Here is a 20,018-nt window from a genome sequence, read left to right as displayed (position 1 = left end):
ATCCTGGAAGTTCATTTTGATTTCATGTCCATTTAAACTGTGGGGCTGCCTTGCAAACAGCGAAGGACCAGCCAGTAGTGTCTCTACCAGTGAAAATGAGCTCCGTTTTTGCTGGCAGAGGGTTGCAAGGAGGCCATCGCAGCCAAAAAAGGGGGTGAGGAGCCTGTTTTTTCTGACAGAGCTCTTGGGCCACCATAGGCACCCCCCACCATGAGTGACATCAAGATGGCCACACCCACCCCGCCCACACCCACCCCGCACCCCTAAGGTTAAACACAACCCTGCTGCGGCCCTCAATGAAATCAAATTTGACACCCCTGTTATAAATGTTAAACATAACTTAGCTTTCTTTTGAAAATGCAATAGACCTGATTTTAAAAACAAGTTAACACTCTCTTGAGAAAATGCTGGTCTAGAACTGTACTATTGGTTAACTTAAACTGAGAAAGAAAGCTGAGTTTCACCAAATTTGTTTTGCTACCAGTGAGCATGTAAGTTTTCTTCTGTTTTGCTGTAAAGGAGCCCACATAATACCCTATTTGCAGGTTTATCATATGTAAGGGTATTATTTTGCCTCCTCCAAAAGCTACTCCTGGATCCTTCATGACCTTTGATCTTGTTGAGGATCCAAACTGTGTCAAGGACCTTGGACTACTCATCTCTAATGATCTAAGTGCTAGAGCCCACTATAACTACATAGTCAAAAAGGCATTAAGAGTTGTTAACCTAATCCTACGTAGCTTCTTCTCTGGTAATATCACACTACTAACTTGAGCATACAAAACATTTGCTAGACCTATACTTGAATATAGCTCATCAGTCTGGAACCATATCATGTATCTGATATTAACACCATTGAAAAAGTCCAGAAATATTTCACAAGAAGAGTTCTCTGCTCCTCTACTCATTGCAGAATACCTTATGCCATCAGACTTGAAACTCTAGACCTAGAAAACCTAGAACTACGCCGCCTCCAGTCCGATCTAAATATAGCATATAAAATCATACATTGCAATGTCCTACCTGCAAATGAATACTTCAGCTTCAATCATAACAATACACAATAGATACAAACTCAAGGTTAACCGTACCAAACTTGACTGCAGAAAATACAACTTCAGCAACAGAGTGGTCAATGTTTGGAACACTCTACCTGACTCTGTGGTTTCTTCCCCAAACCCCAAAAACTTTAACCTTAGACTGTCTACTATTGATCTCACCCCCTTCCTAAGAGGCTTGTAGGGAGCTGTCATGCCCCTGGTGGAGACTGATTCTGAGGAAGAGGAGGAACAGCCAACAGGGAGTGGGAGTGTGGCTCCAGAGGTGGTGGAGAAGGCTGGGGAAGGGCAGAGGCTGGCTGAGCAGTCAGAAGAGGATCCAGGTCCATCCCCTATCCATCCTAAGTCACGCAGGGAGGAGAGGATCAGGGAAAAGCGAGATCTACTCAAGAGGAGATTACCATGATCCTCCTCGTGGCTTGCAGGTGGGAGCTATGTATATAAATTTGTAACTGCACAGTTAGAATTTGCAGGAGTCAATTTTAGTGTTCACCTTGCAAGAGGTTTATCTGTGCTGGTGTTCTTCCCATGGACTCTCCTCAATTATTTTTCTGGAGTTTATGATTAGTTATCTTGGCTTGCTTCGGAACTCTCATCAATGCAATTTGTTTTGGTTTTCTGTTTGCCTCATTAGTTACTTTTGTGACTTTAAACTGTGCCAAATAAAACAGTGAAGTTAAGTTGAAGGCCTTACCGGACTTTAATATATGTTTTGGTTTTGGGGTTATTTTGAGAGACTACGGGTCATCACAGGGGCGTGCATAAGCGCACCAATTGTACCTACTGTCCCTGTCCTATTGTTTCTTTTTATTTTTCTTATAAGTATCTATCTCTTGTATTCAAAACTATGTTTATTGTGATACTTGTATCTTGTAAGCGATTGACAAATCAAATAAATACTAAATACTTTCCTCTGCACCTATTAACCCAATTCATAGGTAACAATCACTATGGAGAGGTAGAGGGTGATGTGGGAGGGAGCGCTCCTCAATGGTTGGATTCAAACTTTTTTACTACTGGTTCTGTGAGTGTGGCTTGGTGGGCATGGTGTGGCTTGATGGGTGTGGCTTGGTGGGCATGGCAGGGGAAAGATACTGTAAAATCTCCACTCCCTCCCCACCCCACTAACCTGCTTTCCATCTCCGTTCTCCTGTGCAGGTCAACAAAAGAAGACCCAGCCAATCAGCTGGGACTCAGGAGGCAGAGAATAGATTGGAGCGGGGCCAGTTAGAGGTGGTATTTGCCAGTTTTCCGAACTACTAAAAAGTTCCACTACCAGTTCTCCAGAACTGGTCAGAACCTGCTGAATACCACCTCTGGCGGTCCTGATCTTTCTGCTTGACACTGCTGCTTCCTTCTGTGTTATCCTGGATACTGTCTCCTTGCTTATAACTTGTCATTCAGGCTATTTCTAGGGTTAGGGCTCTTTCAAAGCAGCAATAAATTTATGTTCAGAAATATCCTAGCAGATCACAAGTGGACTACACCTCAATTTTTCTAAAATGGGCAACTTGACCAATAGCTAAACCTGCCATTCAAAGCATCATCTACACTTACCCAGAAAAGCCATTGGTTCTTCCCCACCCACTACTAAGAATAAATAAAGTCAGACGAATCTATCAATCATTTTCCTTAACTTGTTCACATTAAGTTGTAAGGACATCACATTTTTCTGCCTCATTGCTGAGGCATAGAGAACTTGGGCTTCGGGACAATAAAATTTATGTTTACTGCTAACCCAAGGGCTAGTGGGTTACAATTTAATGTAGATTCTCTAGCTGTGGTTTGTACTGAGTTTTTTTTAATGAAATCATTCATAATTTCATGTTTAGGAATCCCTGTCTCTTTCTCTAAATAACTATAATTCCTAAAGATGGATGTTGTCTGTAGTATGTCTTTTTAATGAGACATAATGTACTAGTTTACTTGATAAATTTTATGACTGAGCAAAATTTTGTATATACAGTAGGTATTCCATGAAGAGAAAGGCAAGCCTTTTAATACTTGAGATATATTTATATATATGTGCTGAGGTCATAAATTAAACGGTCTTTTGTAGTATTAACTTGATGTATGTGATTTTAGCAACCTGCAATTTTGAAAGAAATTTTTATTTATGTAGCCTCTGCCTGCTATTGTCTTAATGTCTTTATTTTGGGCCAAGGATCATCATATTAAATGTTTAAATCTCTTTTTATTGTCTCTTTTTATTTATTGAGTTTAAATAATCAATGATTCTTAATCAGTGATTAAATGAAAAAAAAAAAAAGAACTCTGATCAAGCAGAGGTGTGCCTGTGTGAATATACAAAGTACCTTTTGTTCATACCTGAATTATCACAGTCAGCTCCCCCCAAGGTGGGATTAGAAGGTTCAGATTCCAAATAGACATAGTATTTTAAGCAGCTTTTAGTCACTGCATGTTTTCTGTTTCTAAACTTGTTCTTAGTGGTAACAACCTACTACACCTACCTGTGCTCTTTGAATTTATGCTGGGTTACCTTATCACCCAGCTGCTGACACACAAGAGGCCCTGGTTCATTGACCCCCTACTTTGTCACATAGAAGTTGTTTTATGACATCACAAATGTCTTTACTATCATTTTAGTTAGGCATTTTTTCCTGGCTTGCAAGTGAAGAATTAGGACATTGAGATATTATGGACAAATAGAATTTAACTTAGTTTATTGCAGTTTTTCTGTCCAGAGAAATATAATGATAAAACTCAAAATTCAGCAATAATATTATAATAATTTGAAATGTGATGAAAATTTTAGATCCCAATGTATAGATTTCATTCATAGAAATCACTCAAATGTAGGACTTTAGTGACTATGGGCTTGAGTGTACTTTATAATAAGACTGGTGCCTTCTGGACTGCCTTATCTAGGGAAACAATACAGATCAGTGATGGCAAACCCTTTAGAGATCAAGTGCCCAAACTGCAGCCCAAAACTCACTTATTTATCGTAAAGTGGCAACATGGCAATTTAACCTGAATACTGAGGTGTTACTACCTAAAATAATAATCAGCTAATTGTTCTCAGAAAAACATGATAAATGTACTTTTATGCCCCTTCATTTTTTCTGCTTTTGAAATATTATGTTTAGCAACAATAAAAAAGAAAAACTTTTGTAATATCATTTCTTGGTTTTTCTCTTCATTTTCTTATCCCATTTTTTTCTGTATTTTTTTTACTTCTTTTCTTGTTAGAATAAAATAGTTTTTATTTCTATTATTGAAAGAGACATTGCCTTCCTCATAATTAAATACCCATCAAGTAATTTATCTGGAAGAAAACTGTATTACCATAAAATGTCCTGTCCAGGACAGAAGAAGGGACAATCTGAACCTAGATTCCTTTGGTTACAAGTCAAAAAAATCCAATTATCTTTGGACAGGAAATTCAAAACAAGAAAGAGGGAAGGGGAAAGCTATTGGTACATGGCCCATATCTTGCAGGAAAACACAAGGTTAGGGATGCTTTGAATCCAATATATATAGATAACTTTTTTGATTTTGCTTCTTTGTGTGATGAGTGGTTCCAATAAAGAAATATGCTTATTCCCCCCCCATCCCCAAAACCTTTCTCCCAAGGACCCTGCAAATACTATGATTGACTAGGACTGAAAAGTACAACATGGGTAGTTACCAATTTATACTTTTCGCTTCTCTGCCCTATGCTTCTCTGCGGCCACCACCGTGGCTATTTAGCAGGGGTGGCCTTGGCTATGCCAGGCAGCTTTGTTTTTTTTTGTTTTTGTCCACCGCGATCGGTGAGGGAAAGAAAGGCAGAGGAAAAGCCACACGTGGCTGGGCGTGCTTGGCGGCAGGAGGAAGTGCAGTGCGATGGGGCTGTTTTGTTTGCCACCGATGGAGCCACTGACAGACTGACCAACTAAGCTGAGCCCAGTGTAGGGGAAACTGCGGGGTTAGTTTGGCCAGGCAAATTATCCCCCCCTCCCATACTATCAAAGTGGATGCTGGGCACTGCACTGCAATGTAGAAATGGGAAATGGAGCAGCCAGCCTGAGGGAAGAAGGAGCAGGGAGAAGACGGCCACTCCATTGCCGATTTTCACCATTGCAGCATCATGTGCCATTGAGCTTTTCCCACCCACCACCACTGCCCAGATGCCTTTGCTTCCCCCAAGCAGGAGGAGCAGTTGGGAGAAGAGTGGGCCACTCCATTGTTCATTTTGCCATTGCAGTGCCGCACCACAGAGCTTCCCCCACCCACCACCGCCCAGGATCTCGCTTCCCCCAATCATTTCTTTGCCTACCTGCTTTCCAACTCTGTCATTTTCTCTGTCGTGTTTTTCCCCATCATATGCTGGGAAACAAATGTTTGAGTTCACTCAGTCAATTCCAACTTCCCAACTTTTCTTTCACAAGAAGTTGGAATTGATTGAGTGAACTTTTTTTTAGTCCCACAAACTTTTGTTTCCCTGCAAGTGACAGCGAGAAACACAATGGAGCTGGGCTAGGGCAATGACACACATGCCTATAGAGAGGGCTTTGCATGCCACCTCTGGCACACATGCCATAGGTTCGCCACCATGAATATAGATTCTAGACCTGAAAATGCAACATACTATAATAGATATATAAAAAATGGAATTTTAAAATATAGTAGTTTTTTTTGATGGAATAAACAATGCCAACCTTTCCAAATTATCTTCTAATGTATTCCAAAAAGTACACATGGCAACACTGTTTTTGCTGGTTATTATTGCTGCAGGCTGTGGGAAAAAACTCAAATAGCTGGTGCAATTAATGCAATATAAATAATCAGTCAATATCTTCCTATGTTCACATTTCTATTTTGAACAAGTTTAGTGATCTTCAAAGGCTGATGTGACCAGTCATCCTGATGTATCCAGCATAGCAATAATTATTCTTCTCATCCATTCTTTTTATGAAATTTGTGATTTTATAGATTATCTGTACAAATCACTCTTACTGTCTCTTGCCAACATCTCTCCCATGCCCCAATCTTCCAGCTCTAAGTACTTTAGCCTTTTTAGGCAGCAGCTTTCTTTTCCTAAATTTGTTGCACTTTTTTATGGTTTTCCTCATTGTACTTTATCTTTCTGAAGACTTTTAGAAATATAGAAGTTTTCTTAATGTAGCTAAACCATTATGTTTTGTTGCTTCCATCTATTAGATGTGGTGGTGCAGTGATTAGAATGCAATATTTGCGGGCTAATTCTGCTATCTTCCAGGGGTTCAATTCTCATGGGCTCAAGATTAACCTAGTGTTTCATCCTTCCGAGATCAGTATATGAGGTATATGAGGACCCAGATTGTTGGGGGCAATGTCTGAATCTCTAAACCGCTTAGAGAGATTTGTAAAACTCTGTGAAGCGGTATATAAGTCTAAGTGCTATTCCTATTATCCATTTTGTTTCATCTTAGCCATATTGATGAGCTGCCTGAATATTCTAAAGAGGCCATTTAAATGGCAGGTTTAGCTCATTTAGCGGTCACATGAATTCAACAGCCAGGCAGCTAGCATTTTTTATTTGGTATTTGAGCAAGCAATTAGTTTCTACCCACACATTTCTGAGACAAAGCAACACCAACAACAATAACAACAACACATCATCCCTGTATTTTTAAAAATTGTTTCATAGCCCTGGTTCATTTTAGTGGGATTTTCACAGCAGCCTATGAATATAAGTAGATCAGAATGTTAATATGTTTGCCTCATGCTAGATGTATATGCATACTGTAAATTGCACAATTTATATGCTGATGTTTTGACACATGTTGTCATTTGCCTTCCTTCCACCCAGCTAATATGTGCCACAAGACCTCCACAAACAGTTTGAAAAACATGACAAGGGTGAGTTGAAGGTAAGGCTTAGTTGCTCAGAACATCATGTACAATATTTAATGCACGAAAGATCTAAATGTCTGCCCACGATACTTTTGGGGCTTGCAATCATGGTGATAGTCATTACAGTTGTCCAAGTCTTCGGGGACAAACTAGCTCAGAATTTCAAGGAAATCTAGATCCACAATTGCCAGCATTTGGTGGCTAGCCGGGAGCCCGAGATTTCATTGAATAGCAGCACTATGTCACTTTGAAGAAGGCAGATCCAAACTACCTCATGGTGATCAGAGAGTGCTTCAATGTTCATCCTATTCTTTGAGCTAGATATGTTTTGGCCTAGAAGAGAGTATGTCACTGAATAACTGAAATGCGGAGCAAACTGCCAAAGCCTCAGATAATGCTGTTAATAGCAAAAAAAAAAGAAGATAATTCCATATCCTTGTTTGATTCTAAGTCTGTAATTTTGCATTTTCAATTCATTAACTCCATCAATACACAATAGTTCTTCACTTCAAATGCACTAACGTAATTTGCTTGCTGTTAAATTTTCTGCTTGGCTATTGATATGTAGTGGTTGGAAGTATCAGTGGATTACTCAGATCAGTATCTACATAGACACAGCATGATGGGGCATGCATAGAAATAAACCTCCGAGTAGTCAGCAAAAAGCAGCTTGTTTTCAAACTACAACCAGTAATAAAAGGATAATAGTTTGCTTGATCACTCCAGAGAAGATCTTCTGTGTTTTTTTTGTAATATTTATCCTATTGTATCTGTCTTGTTCTGATACATATTACAGAAATTATAAATAAATGAACATAGCAATCACTAATTTAGAAAAACTATACTTATACAAACTTTGTAATCAGATTTTAATTTAGAGCTGCTTAGTGCACATAGAAGTGCATACAGTATCCCAAATCCCAGAGATGCTCCTGTCTCTAAACCTGTATTGGATTCTTGGAGGACTCAGTCAGGGAGACATATTAATAGCAAATTAGTGTAGACATAGGCATATATATAGCTTCCCAAGTGGTGCTGTGCTGACTTATGGTGGTTGTGGTGATGCTGTTCCTGGGAGGGACAGACGAAGAATGCTGGGAATATGTGGTGGAATCTGGCAAAGAGACAAATCAGTCTTGAGTCTTTAGTATGCAGAAAAAGAAACACAGAAAGGATCCTCCCAAATTCTTCCAGCACTCATCTGATAGTTGTGCAGAGTACGCTTTAATCTGGCAAAATTCTGGTCTATAGACAAACAACAATAAAGTAACTACTTGAGCTGTTCCATTTTTTTGTTTCCCCGTGCACAATAGAGTGTATGCCGTGGATATACTGTATATCCCAATAGAGTCACTTAAAGTATGAAGGTCATCCCAACTTTCTGACTAATCATAATTTATATTGGGCAGCAATGATATAGCAAAATGCTGGATGATCACTTAAGTGCCACTGGCAAAGTTTTCAACTCATTCTGTGCAGAAATAGGCAATAGGTAAACCATTCTTGGTTTTTTTGGTTTACACTGCACTGTGGAATATCAGTCCTTAGATGAGACAAGGGAAACAATGCCAGAGTCACTGAGAGTCAAGAGCATATAGGTTTAATAAATTATGGCTTGTTGCAGTCAGCCAGAAATTCAGTCTATATTTGGCATTTTTGTCCATATTGAATGCTTCCCAAGAATCTGGGATAGGCAGATATGGATGTTTGATGGTGTATTATTACTTTTTGTAAAGCTATATTAACAGAATATTGCCAAACTGAATTTGCTTCCTCTTCCCTCTCTTTATCTTGTCTCAAAGGAGGTTGTTTCAACATTTACCCATGTTGCATTCTTGCCCCAGATTCAGAGCTCTTATCTTAGTAGTGGCTTTTTCTCCTGTACTATAAGACTTATAAGTCTTATAAGACTTCTAAATAGAAATATAAAATGATTGATGATATAATGCTGGATGATGGGCCTCTCAAGTCAGATGGTATTCAATAACAATTGAGGAAGAGCTGAGGACCTTTTGGAATACTAATGGTGTTTATGTTATGGCTAGAATAATGTCTTTGGGACATCTAGTTGCTGACATTGCCATACAGGAAAAGAAATTCTGAAGCTCTAAAGACAGAAGTGGGTACATGAAATGTATGAACCATGAACACAAGAAAGCTCAACATAGTGAAAGATGAAGTAAAGAACTACAAATTGAGATGGATTGGGACTGACCACTATCAGTCATAGGATTACATTGTTTATTACTCAGGACATCAAAAACAAAGAAAAATAATATTGCTTTTATAGTTAGAAGGCGTATAAGAATAATAATTAGTTACAGTGTAATTAATGACCAAATAATATTAATCAGACTTTGTGGACAACCCTTTAACATGACCATTATCATTGTTTATACTCTAACTACTAACACACGAACTACTGATGCAAAAAGAAGGAGTTTTATGATAAAGTTAAATTTGAAACTGAAAGCATATGCAAGTAACATGTGCTGCTTATGATTAGACACTGTAATGCCAAATTTGGAAGCATTAAAGAGGAAAATGTGACTAGTCAGTATGACTTTGGGGACTAAAATGAAGCAAGAAACTAATGTATCAGTTTTGGCCAATGCAATGATTTGTTCATAGCTAACATTCTTCAAACAATGAAAATGATCCTTGTATACATGGACATCATCAGAAAGAATGCACAGAAATAACAATGGTTATGTTGGTTTTAAAAGGAGGTGGAACAGCTCAATTATGTTATCAGATGCTAATTGGAAAACAGATCATGAACTGCTAGTGTGTGGATTCTGAGTTAAGCCAAAGAAGAAGAAGAAGAAAATCTTTTGAAGTAGACCAGATTTGAATAATAAAGTTATGTAACTACTTTATTGTAAGGTTGCACTAACAGAATCTTACAACTCTGAATGTGCCTTTGCCTTCTTACCATTCTCTTAAAGAGAACTAGGGAGGGTCAAGTCTGAGATGTTTTCTCAAATTCCATTTCTATGTTGGACTCAAATTTCTGTATCTGTTTTTTTGGCTGTAGTTATTCCTCTTCTTTTTCAAGGTTATTCTCACAGCCTATTTCAGATCTTGAAGTTATCATTTTCAAGGAGAATCTAAGCAATCATTTGAAGCCCAGTTGTTGATAGAAGTGTGGAGTGAACATAAATACATTCATTAAGGATGAATGTGAAAAGAGTCTGCCAAATATGAAGAAATAGAAGAAAGCAAAATGGATGTCAAAAGAAAATTGGAAATTGCCAAGAAGAGAAGAGATACTAAAACGATGACAGACACAAATGTTAGAGAGGGACTTAAAGAACTTTTAAAAAACTGTTAGACAAGTAGAATTAGGAAAAGAAAACTTAAGCAAGCAGATTGAGGATAATAACAGAGATGGGGAAAAAGGGAAAGTATTTCAAAAGATCTCTGGTCTATGAGCACAGAAGGAGCTTCCCGTTCAACTTGGTATGCCAAAGGATACATATGGACAAATACTGTAGTAACTGACTCAAAAGTGATAAAAGAAAAATAGAAAGATGAAGAGTATTCCAAAATATTGTCCATTAGGGATGTGAACATGTGGAGTATCTTAGAAGATATATTCCCTACTCGTATGAGAAGATGAATTTAGATCAGTACTCTGGATATTTATGAAGTTGGACAGCTACACAAAGTGATAGAATATTCATATTAATATGGTAAGCAATGGAAGAAAAGTCACTAGAATTTTAACCAAGTATAATGGTATGTGGGAATGACCTTGAGGGATGAATTCCTTGCCAAAGGAATGGTTGGGCAAGAGGGGAAGGCGTCCCCAAGTGTTTTAATGGTCAGAAAAAGAAACTTAGTGTTGTAGTCTACCAGCAGCCTGCAGAGACGGCAGCAGAATTGGACAGTGGGGAAGAACATGGACCAGTCCGGGAGTCTGTGGAGGACCCGGATGATGGTCCTGCATCTGATACAGAGATGGGGCCAGGGAGTTATGTGCTGACTCTGGAGCCTCCAGAATCTGACAGCAGCGAGGCAGAGGAACAAGTGGGAGCCTGTTCCCAGTGCGCATGTTCCCAGAGCAAGAGCAGTTAAGACAAAAGGGGCTACTTGGTAGTAAGGCTTGGAGGTGATTGCCCCTCCCATAAGATATAAAGAAAGTGCAAAGGGACAGGAATCTTTGCAGGAAGCAACGTTGCTCGCTCTGGTTGGTTTGGAACCTGAAAGTTCTGTGGTGAATTTGTGCTCCATTTGGTTTTGGAAGACTAATTGGTACTTTAGTCATTGGCAGCACTTCAAGAAAGATAAAGGTGCATTCTTATCAGACTTCTCTCGAAGAACTTTAGCAGACTTCCATGGGACTATTTATAACTGGTTGAGACTCAATACAGGCTGTTGAACTAAAATAAAAGAGTTTTAGATTTTATGTGTGTTTGTTGGTGTCTCAGGAAGCCTTGGTCAGAATACTTAGGAAGAACGTGCCCTAAATGTCAGGTGGTTAAAAGTAACTGTGGAAGATTTGTACTTTTAGACTTGCAAGATTCTGTTATGTAGTTTTACAGTAAGTTGAATTAGCACATCTGGCTCTGTTTTCTGTCTGGTTTACCTAGGCGGGCTGACTCAAAGTTATGTCAGCAAATCTGGAGAACGATATAGATTGGAAGAGATCAACCTATAATCTAAAACACATGCCAGATATTCAGACTGGTTTTAGAAAAGACTAAATAGCACAAAACATTATTAGCTGATATATGATAAATAATTAAGAAAACCAAATAATACCAAAAAGAAGTAGATAAGTGTTTCATTGATTATAGAAAGGCTTTTGATTGTGTTAATCATGTCAAATTGTGGAATGCACTCAGAAAAATGGAAATTCCAGGACATCTAATTGTTCTCATATGAAACCTACATGTTGATCAGAAAGCCACATTATAGATGGATTGGCAACATGGACTGTCTCTAGGTTGGCAAAGGAATGTAAAGGTTTGATATCTTCTTCCTATTTGTGGAAGCAAAATTCAAAGCTATGTTAAAAAAAGATGAATGTGGCTTTCAAATTGGAAGAAAAAACATGAATAGTCTGTTCTAGGATAATGACACTGCCCATACAACCAAAGATTTGAAAGCTCTAGTAATAAAAGTCAAGAAGCACAGTGTGAAAAATGGGGTGAAAATTAAATATGTATAAAAAGCAAACTCATGATAACACATACAAGTATTGGATTAGAAACCACAATGAAATATTGAGATTATGGATTACTTCTGCCTTTTAGGATCAATCATCAACAGTAAAAGAACAGGCAGTCAAGAAATACTCCGTAGTCTAGCACTTGGCAGAGCAGATAAAGGCTTTGAAAAATATATTCAAATGGAATGTCTCTATACTGTACCTACAAAAATCAGAATCATGCAAGCAATGGTATTTCCTGTGATAACCTATGGAAGCAAAACTTGGATTTGAAGAAACAGGATAGGAAGATTATTGATTTTTCTCAATGTCAGTGTTGGATAAAATTCCAACAGTCAAGAAAATAAATAAATGGATCATTAAACAAAACCCAGAGTTCTCATTCAAGACATAAATGATCAGGCTGAAGTTATCCTACTTTGGACACATTTTGTGAAGACCTAGTTCTCTGGAGAAGTTGGGAAAGGTAAAAAGAAAGAGGATGCCTAACAGCAAGGAATCAGTTGCAGTGATAACAGGTATACCATTGAAAGATCTGAAGGGAGAAATTGTCATAAGAAAATATATCTATGTGATCTCTAAGAGTTGACAATGACTTAATGATACATAATCAAATGTAGATAGCCCCAGTTTTGGCATGTCCTAATCAGTATTTGGTAAAGCATCTGGACCCAGAATATCAGGAACTGAACACTGTCTTTGGACAAAAGAACAATCAACCTTCCAAAGAGTTTAGCATCCATTTATTTCTACAGTATATTGTATAAAACTGAAGACAAATGCCCTGCATAGGAAAAGTACAAGAACCTCTACAAACATAAAAAAAAGAGGCCTAGATGATCTCTTTCTTTCCAACTATTGTCTCTAAAATTAATAAACTAAAGTTATTTGATAAGAAAATAAATAGTTAATTCAGTAGTATAAGTAGCGGTATTTATTTTAAATGCTATGTCTTTCCTTGTTTTAGTATATTTCCTTTTCCTGTCATGAACTCATTTGTATTGTTGGAAGAAATATCCATCTGGGTTTAGTTCCAAGTGGGGAGAAAGACACTGGAAACATGGAGGCTGTTTGGAAAGATGGTTTAATGTGGACAGGACCACATGCCTTAGAGCTCTTGAGCAAAGAAAAAGGGAAGAGCTGCTGAGAGTCCCTGGGTTTTATACCCTCTCTGGCTTTGAACTTCCTGGGGCACAGGAAGAGTATCCTGATTGGTTGCTGTCTGAGGTCAGAGCTAGCTTTGTAGGTGGTCTGTGTGCTATGTTTGTTTGAAACTTGGTGAATGGTACAATGAAGGGCAATTGAGTGGCTCTGCCTGAAGGAGGTAGATCTTTGTTATGTAGAATAGACTGCCCTAGGCCTTAATGGTCCATTAACAAAGGTGGGAGAGCTGAGTTTCTGCCTCTCTGAGTTTCTACTTCTCTTTTAGGGGAAATATTCTGCCTTTTTAATATATCCTAAAGTATTTTATTTTTCTACGACAGGGGTGGGTTTTAACTTCTAACAGTATATTTAGCTTAATAATTTTAGTGCATAAGTACATAAGTACCCCTCTGTTACAGGATTGGCATAAAGGTTGTTCAGTTCTGAATTACTAGGATTATGGCAAGATTATCCAATGCCCTTCCTTTTCTGCATATTTAGGCCCAGGATGAAGAAGCTCTGGGATGGGCTAAGAATGCTTCTAGTGGTCTGAATGTTCATCTGATTAATAGTAGGTGAACTTCTTGATATTTTACTGGGGTACCTGATATTATACTTTTTTATTTTTTATTTTAATTTTTATAACAAAAAACAACAAATAAAACCTTCTTTCAGTTATACAGTGTGTTGGCTGGGTACATACATCATATGCACAATATTTATATACATTTCTTCTTGAGTTTACATTCATATTATATTCTAATCAACATTATATATCATGTTATATTATTATTACATTGTCATTAGATATTTTTTATTTCAGTTTCCAGCTATCCTTAAAAGCAAATCCCAACTCTTACGAGATTATATTCATATTATAGCTTATTCAGAAATGATCAATTACAGTATGTCATTATTAAAATATCCTTTAATTTCTTACTCTACTTTCTTTTTTTTTTTTTTTTAAAACAAGTTTTATTAAAAGTTTCAACAACAAACAAATCATTACATATTAAATCTTTCCCTGTCTTTCTACAATAATTTCCCCAATATTCTCATAAAACACAAACAAACACAAACAAACATAAAAAATCTTTTAGTAAAGTACCTTGGCCCCAGTTACCTCTCTTTGCATGGGCTAAAATAATAGCGCATATCACTCTTCACAATTCTATCTTATTTAATCCATCTTAATTAACTCATTAAATTTGTATCTTTTGCCCATTCATTATCCCTCTATCTCTTCTTATAATGAAAAAAATTTCTCCTGAAATCACTAATCAGAGTATGATGCCTTTCTATCCTCCCCCTAAGTTAGTAAAATTAACATTCAACATAACAAATACCCAATTTGGTTCTGCTTGGTACATTCTATCCACCAAAAATATTTAAATACATTGTATCCTCCTTTCCTTCGATATTTTATTACATTTTAAAAATCAATCATTATTAAAAACTTCAACATTTTAATTTCTTATTAAATCTTAAACCATTCTAATTTACTATTTCAAATATAAATGTTACAATACCATCTTCTGTACCTTAGCAGAATCTTTCTTACAGAAATTTATATTTCATCCTTTGTCTCTAAAAAAATCCCTCTTCTCCCATCCAATTTTAAAGCTTTGAGGCTTTTCTCCGCCTTTCCCTTTCTTTCTTCCCCCACCAAATCTTCCTACCCCCTTCTTCTTCTAACCTCTGCCTTGCTGGGATCCCTTCTCTGTTGTGTTCCCTTTTTCTCTTGTTTGTTATCATTATATTTACTTTGCATCATATTTTTCTCTTTCTCAAATGTTTTTTAGATCTTAAGTCCTTCATTTTCCTTGCTCTCTTCATTCCTTCTTCCTTAGGTAAGTTTTGGGATTCAATGAAGATGGCGTCTTCGCTCTTCCTTGTTGTTCTTCTTCCGTTTCCATCTGTTCCATTGTCTGTTGGTAATTGACCAGCGCCATTTCTAGAAATAGAAAAGCTTTTTCCATGCCATCTTTGCAGGCTGCTTTTGTTTGCTCATATTCATCCCTCAGGTCTTCAAAAAGGAAAGCCATTATAAATAAATCTTTTCTTTTCTTTATTCCTCTTTCTTCTTACACCAACCAAATATTCCGAGAGAAAGGCAAAACAATCCCAAAATCCACAATCCTCAATAAATCCAAGCAAGCCAAAATTCCCCCTTCCTCTTCCAGGGGTGGTATCAAACAAATAAAAAAAGAGTCCAAATCTATATTTTAAAGCCTTATTAAGATTATATTTCTGTCCTCAAGTCTTCAAGGCATCTCCTCCAACAAGATCCAAATTTATATATTTTCTTTATCCTCTCCTTCCGGCTTAATTCCGTCGGGAGGGAGAGTAATCTTTCCTTTCAGCACCTCAAAATAGCCGCTTTTTTTTTCTCTTGTGGAAAAAGTCATCAAAAACCCTCTTTTCCAGGAATTAAATTAGATAAATCTCAAAGCCCTGGGTCGACCAAGAAGAACTTTCACTTTCAATAACTTTCTCTTCTTCCTCCTGCGCATACTTGCCCGGCTGTCAACTTCTTTGTGGCGGCCATTGCGGACCGCCGCTGCACCGTCCTGGTAAAAGGGGTTCAGCCGGCCAGGAGGGGTCTGCAACACCCCAAACCCTTCCTCCGGATCCCCTTACCTTCAGCTACCCCTGCAGGGCAGCCTTGCTCCGCACCCGTCCGGTCGGAGCCCCAAAACGGCTAGCGCGGCAGGGATCGCGCAGCTTCGCGAATCCCTACCGCTCGCGAAGCCGACAAACCGGAAACTCCCAATTTCTTACTCTACTTTCTAACCATCCATAAAATAAATCCCAAATCTTATAATACTCCTTTTCTTCTTGCTCTCTAACTGCTAATGTTAGTCTACTCATTTCTGCACATTCCATTATTTTCTTAATCACCTCCTCTTCCATCAGAATTTTCTCATTTTTCCAGTTTTGAGCAAATACAATTCTAGCTGCTGTTAATACATTAAAAATCAAGCATGTTATTTTTTTACTATAACTTTCAGGCAAAATCTCCAATAAAAATATCTTAGGCTTTAAATCTATGTGTTGTTTTATCATTTTTTCCAACCATGTGTGTATTTTAGTCCAGTATCTTTTAGCATGTCCACCACATATGGTAATATGATCCAGGTATCTGATGACATTTCCAACATTTCATCAATTTCTTTAAACATCTTTGCCAATTTTGCTGGGGGCAGATGCCACCTATAAAATAAATTCTCTTTATAGACCGTTGACATTGTTAATTTATAATTTCTACTCCATTAATTTCTGCCATTTATCCAAGTCTATCCCATATCCAAAATTTCTTCCCAAGCAATCATCCTTTCTTTAACTTGTTCTTCTAATTTCACTCCTAATAAATAGCCATATAGTTTTAAAATCATCTTTTCTTCAGTACCTGTTAAGATTTTATCTAATTCAGTCAATTCTTTATAAAACCTATCTATCTTTATATCTTTTTCATATATCGAATGTATTTGTATATATGAATACCAATTCATATTAATCCCTTGTTCATCTAATTCTTGTTTTGTTTTGAGCTCACTCTTTTCATTTAAAACATCATTATATCTAACAATATGTTCCATTTAAAAAAAAAACATTTGGATACACAAATGCCTCCCTTGTTGATAACCAGACTGGTATTTCCAAGTAATGTTGTTCCCTTATTTTCTCCCATGTTGACAATAAGGCATCTCGAACATAGTGTCTCCGGAAGTATTCATGTGCCTTGCTTTTCTTATACCATAAAAATGCATGTCACTCCAATTGTAGGTCATGCCCTTCCAATATTAACAGCCTAGTATTTTTTAAAACAATCCATTCTTTCATCCACACCAATACTATGGCCTGATAATATAATACCCAATTGGATAGTCCAAAACCTCCTCTCATTCTAGTATGTTGTAACAGTTTTAATTTAATCCTTGTCTTTTTTCCCTGCCATATATATTTCAACATCATTTGAAATTCCTCAAAATATTCTTTCCCTAACTTTATTGGAATTGTGTGGAATAAGTATAATATTCTTGGTAATATATTCATTTTAATTGTTGATATTCCCCCTGTCAAGGATAGTTATAAGTATTTCTGCTTTTCTAAGTCTGTCACAATCTGTTGTTTTAGTCTATAGTAATTATCCTCCTTCAGTGTTCCACACCTTGCTGTCAATTATATCCCCAAATATTTCACTTTTTTTTGGTGATCTGGATATTTAATCTGTCCATTAGTTCTTTTCTTTGTTTTTCCGTTATGTTCTTCACTAAATCTTAGTTTTTTCTTTATCTATTTTCAGTCCTGCAACCTCCCCATATTCTTCTATCTTTTCTATCAACTTAGGACTTGTTTCTAATGGTTCTTCTAATATAAAAAAAATATAAAGATCATCTGCAAATGCCTGTAATTTATACTCCTCATTTTTTATCTTCATTCCCTTCATTCCCTTGTTTTTTCTAATGTTTCTGTTTAGTACTTCCAAGGTCAATACAAATAGCAGTGGTGACAGAGGACATCCTTGTCTAGTTCCTTTTTTTGGTATTAATATTATCCGTCAAATCTCCATTTATCATTACTTTTGCTGATTGTTTATAATATATTGTCTCAATCATTTTAATAAACATTTCCCCAAAGCCATCTCTTCCATTTGCACCAACATGAATTGCCAATTTACATTATCAAATGCTTTTCATGCATCTAAAAAAACCAGTGCCATTTGTTTCTCTGTGTAAAATAATTTTAGTATCTTTTAAATCTTTCTGCCATTATTGAGGCAAATATTTTATAGTCTGCATTCAACAGGGATATAGTTTTTTATTTGTTGTAAATCAGTATCTTCTTTTGGTATAAGAGTAATATATGCCTCTGTCCATGAATTAGATATTTATCAATACCTTATTCATTACACTGTAGTGCTAAAAGATTCCTGTAATGTCTTATATAGTTCTGCTGGTACCCATCTGGTCCAGAGCTTTTCCAGTATTTTGTCTGATTATCACCGCTGTCATTTCCATCATTGTTATTTTCCCTTCTAACATTAACTTAGTTTCATCTGGTATTTTGGGTAGTTCTGCTTCTTGTTGGAACCTGATATTATACTTGAAGATAAGTTCAGATATGGAGGTTTTAAAATATCTTCCTCCTTGTCCTAATTTTAACAATCACACACTTTTGTGATCAGGAAACAAAAATCACTTCTGTAAATATAAGAAAAAACTTAATTGGTCATTCCAAATATATCTGGTATTATTATCTCATATAAGAACATTGCTGCCTTTGACTTCTATGAATGAAAGAAATTGATAGCTTCATGGGACACAACTACTACACAGAAGGCAAGAATTCCTTGAATCAATAAGGTTAGTGTCCCATCACAATTAACCATTTTAAAATCCTATGGAATTTGATAGGTAAAATTCCATAGGATATAATTGCAATCTGTAGGATTTTGAATCCATATAATTGAATAGCCCATTTTAACTGGACTGTAAACTCCCCATTTTAATTGTTTGGCTCTTTTAGTCAAGGAAATGGATAAATTGCCTCTAAGTTAATTTCCTTCGGCCTTATACTCTGTACATCTTGGGATCCCCCATGCAGTGCATGAAAGAGAAGTTTCACAGATTTCATCTTGTAAATGATTCATATGCTGAAAGGAAGAACAAGCCCAATGGGGCCAGCTGTTCTGCAGAAAGTTCACGCTGAGAAGGAAAATAAGACATGGGAGGAGTTACCTTGACAAACTTTGAATTGCCTCCCCATCCCCTCCAATTTTTCATGGACTGCCTGCAACAACTACCTTTATAATTAGATGCTTCTTGCCTGCTGGGCCCTCCACAGAGATCAAACACTTCTCTTCCCACCAACACTTGAACAACCTTGTGTCTGCACGGAATACAAAGCACCGTTTAAACAGCTGTGGTTCACACTTAGCATGAAGAGTTTCTGGAAACATGACCTTTCTGTGGAACTAGTAATTGAAGGGACATTCCTTGGGAAATATGAAAAGCTTCAGCTTGTAAAAAATAATCAAATGACATTCCTTCTTGAAATGCTTGGTTTCAAGAAAAAATGAGAAGCTTTATAAGAAATATAAATGGTTTAAAAACTAGGGCTGGGAAACATTTTTTCCTCTCTGTTAGGAGGCAAATTCCTTCATAGCTGTCTGATATTAGACACATGCTAGTTCCTATCTTACCCTATCTACTGAACTTCTTTTAGAGGTTTTCATCATTCACTATTACAGTTAGTCCAAACTGTTTGCCTTCAAAAGTACAATAGGCTATGGCAAATTCTCAATGTATACTGTCTCCTTCTTTACCGAATTTATTGAATATTGTATGCATTCAACAAAAACATATAATAGGTGACAGTGTGGGGAATTAATTCTGATTGTAAAAAAGGGGTGTCTTCATTTTGTTTGAATATAAGCATCATTTGGTCTTTGAAATCATAATATAGGCATGAGCTATATTAGATAAGGGACTGTTTTCAAGAATCTATTTTCAGCTGCAAATGAAAATGAGTCCTTGAGCACATACAGGAAGAGAATATAATGTGGTACAGATTTTATTACATATGAAGCAGTGAATGAAAGGGATACTGAATATGTGTAGAAGGCTATTTCCTTATCACTAAGCAGTCACCATTAACCTTTAAACGTCTTAGAATGAATTATTTATTATGGTTCTCCCACTTTCATTTTAAACTCAAGTTGCTTCCCTCACAGTGCTGACTTGTTACTCTGAAGCACAAAAGATGAAGCTGCCTAGGCTCAGAGACTTTTATTTGTG

At 36.9% G+C, this 20,018-nt stretch overlaps 1 protein-coding gene and 1 pseudogene across 6 annotated transcripts in view; both read left to right on the top strand.

Moving 5' to 3' along the window:
* ASIC2 (acid sensing ion channel subunit 2) overlaps positions 1-20,018 on the top strand; it is a 565,171-nt gene that overhangs the window by 135,159 nt on the left and 409,994 nt on the right. The gene's annotated exons all lie outside the window — the stretch shown is intronic.
* On the top strand, positions 7,007-7,325 carry LOC148129011 (NADH dehydrogenase [ubiquinone] 1 alpha subcomplex subunit 2 pseudogene; annotated as a pseudogene).

Source organism: Notechis scutatus, chromosome Z (assembly GCF_049901735.1).
Source record: "Notechis scutatus isolate UNSWTSFEM ecotype Mainland chromosome Z, rNotScu1.2, whole genome shotgun sequence".
Lineage (NCBI taxonomy): Eukaryota > Metazoa > Chordata > Lepidosauria > Squamata > Elapidae > Notechis > Notechis scutatus.
This window is presented reverse-complemented; position numbering and strand designations above follow the sequence as displayed.